This window comes from Cryptomeria japonica, chromosome 6 (genome assembly GCF_030272615.1).
Source record: "Cryptomeria japonica chromosome 6, Sugi_1.0, whole genome shotgun sequence".
Classification (NCBI taxonomy): Eukaryota; Viridiplantae; Streptophyta; class Pinopsida; order Cupressales; family Cupressaceae; genus Cryptomeria; species Cryptomeria japonica.
In genome coordinates this window covers 108,377,786-108,381,140 of record NC_081410.1, presented here as the reverse complement: position 1 = coordinate 108,381,140, position 3,355 = coordinate 108,377,786, and positions in this window count along the sequence as shown.

Sequence of the window (3,355 nt, the reverse complement as noted above, 5' to 3'; positions counted from 1 at the left end):
CCTTGTAAATTGCAGAAGTTTAATTTTACCTCATTTACCTCATCTTACTTGGGAAATCAATAACGGGGTGTTGGCTAATTTTTGGTCTGATTCATGGAATGGTTATCCACCTCTCCATTGAGTTGTTCAATTTCAAGAAGCTCAACAATATTTCACACACATCATAGGATCTAAGGTGAAGGATTATGTTCAATTAGTTGATTTATTTATAGGGAAAGTTAATTGGAAACATTTGGAAGCTTTATTTTTGTCTCAGGAGATACAAGTAGACCTTAATGCAACTATATATAGTCAACAAGCATTCCTCAACCAAAAAATGGACAACTTAATTTGGGCCCCTTCAAAATCAGGTCATTATATAGTTCAACTTGGATATAAAGTTGAAATCAATTTGCAAGGTTAGCCCAATTCCCAAAGAGCACTATCTTTTTGCTGGTATCCAGGTATTCTACCAAAAGCAGGTTGTTTTAGTTGGCTTGCTTTGAAGCATAGAATTTTAACAAGTGATCGCCTTGTCAAGTTGGGTATCTCTCCCAATCCTTTCACTTGTTTCCCTTGCAAATCAACTAATGAGGATGTAGACCATCTCTTCTTACACTGTCCATTTACATCTTCCTGTTGGAATTTTGTTAAATCAAAGCTTTTATGCTCTACACCTACTTCAAAAACTCAGTGGGAAATGTTCTTAGCTTGGCTAGTCCTTTATAAAACTTCCCTATTTGCTTGTATTTGGAGAATTGTGCCCTCAGCTCTGATATGGTGTATTTGGTGGGAAAGAAATAAAAGGATCTTTAGGAAACAATCTTCCTCAATAGATTCTATACTTTTAGGGTTGTAGAAATCAATATGTGAAGTAACAAATGTTCATGTTTCAAGAACAAAGAATGCAGGATCAATATTCATAGATTGGGATGCAACTCAGCTTAAGATTTGGTCAAAGCTTTCACTTCCGTTCAAAGGAAGTCAATGTTAGTTTTGGATCAGATTGCAGCAAATTAGATAGCAATAACATAAAACAAATCAATGTGCACAAAGAACACCAAAGTACCTTGGGAAAACCTCTCACTTGGAGGTGAAAAACCCAACTAAAGATCTCAGATCTTATTATGCAATAATCAGAAATATCTTTACAATGTGACTTCAACACTTGAAGCAATCAAAACCAACAAACTATCCACAAAAGAATAATGTCTTCAACACCAATGATGAACTTATCTGCAATATGTATGATATTCATTGCCACTAGAAGGTTTGTTGTCTCTGTATATAGCTTGTTGTCCTTTGAATAGGGTTTGCTACCCTTTGAATAACTTGCAGCCCTAGATGAAGTTCGATTTCCCTTCAATGATAGTTTGCTGCCCTAGGTTGATGTTTATTGTCTGCAAGACCAGTTCGCTTGTTACAAAAGTATGATTCACTACCTTTAACATTAGTTCGTTGACCCAGGAAGATTCGTTGTCTTCCAAAAGATATTTGCTGGTTTCAAGAACAATTCGCTGAGTTCTACTGCTGATCATAGATGAATTCGCTAACCGATGATGTGTGTGAACAATGATTTGATGCCTTGTATTTATAGGAGGCTTGGCCTTTTAACTCCTCCAAGTCGACTTACATGAAGGGCATATTAATTACAATTTGATCCCTTAAATTAGGTGCCAAGAATAGGATCAGACCTACAATTACAAGTTACATATAGGTCTGCCCTAATTACAAGTTACATATGACGCCCAATTAGGGCTAGACCTAATTGCTTTACAAGTTACATGTTGTTGCCCATGATTACATATTAAATTATTTCATCATTATGGCTAAGGCCGACAGGCCACTTAGCCATCAAAAGTGCTAGGTCGGCCCCTAGAAGGCTTAGATAGGGAGGAGTCAGTTTCAATAATTGAGTCACATAGTGACAACCATCATGGCTACTCCCATGAAAAATGCAAATGAACAAAAGTGCCCATCATGCAATCATGATGTTGTCATCTCAACATGACATTCACTATAGCTACTCCCAGAGGGTGAATAAGCACAAGTGCTAGACCATGACATCCACCATACCTACTCGCAGAGGGTGGATCCACCATGCCTACTTGCAAAGGATGGAAGAGGGATTTCAGCTCAAACTTCTCCCAGAGAAGAGTGCATTACCACCATGCCTACTCGTAGAGGGCGGAACAAGGGCTTTCACCTCAAACTTCTTTCGTAGAGAAGTATGCATTAACAAGGGATTACACCTCAAACTTCTCCTTCACAGAGAAGAATTCATTGACAATGGATTGCACCTCGAACTTCTCTCTCACAGAGAAGAACTCATTAAAAAGGGATTGCACCTCGAACTTCTCTCTCACAGAGAAGAACTCATTAACAAGGGATTACACTTCGAACTTCTCTCTCACAGAGAAGAACTCATTAACCAAATCTTCATGATGACGTGGCTCCCTCTGAAGTTGGAAAGTCAAACTCCCTCTGAAGCTGAAATGTCAGGGTCTCTCTGAAGTTGAAATGTCAAGCTCCCTCTAAAGCTAAAAAATGACATTTTCTCCTTTTAGAATAAGAACCCTTACGAGTTGACATTTGACCTTGGCTCCTTTTGAGGTGTCCCTACGTCAACTTCCACAGAAGTATCTAGATTTGCACTCTCGAGCAATGTGGCCATACTTGTCACACCTAAAACATTGAATGTGAGATAAGTCCTCCTCCTTTTTCGGAACAGGATCTGGACCTCTATCTCTATCCCTCTTTCTTCTTTTGCCTCTTTCCATAGAAGTGTGTGAGGCAAGGACTTGATTTTCCACATCATAGTGGTTATGATCAATTCCTCTTGATATCAACCTTGACTTTTCTTGAATACAATTAGTATGAAGGTGATCAAATTTGGGAAATTTGGATCTCCCACTTACGCCTTGAATAAATGGCTCCCATGAGTGAGGAAGACCATTCAATGCAAGCATGACAAGGTCCTTGTCCACAATTTCATCTCCAATGGCACTGAGTTGATCTCTCAATTCTGAAATCTTCATGAAGTAGCTGATGACTAAATCTCCCTTTGCTACTTGACTTGTAGAAGTTGTTGACGCAATGCAAGTGCTCTACTTGTGTTGTTGATTTCATACACCCCCTCCAATGTCTTGAACATATCTCTAGCTGAAGACATCTTGGAAATGATAGGCACAAGGTGATCCTTCACGGAGTCAATTAGGATTTTCTTGGCTTCGATTGCATTCTTCTTGAATTGGAGTTTTTCTTCTTGATCTTCAGGCTCTGGCTGATCTTTTCCTTCAACAAACTGAAGTAGATCATTCTCTTCAAGTGCAATAAGGATTGTAACCTTCCACGAGGTGAAATTCAAGGCTCCATC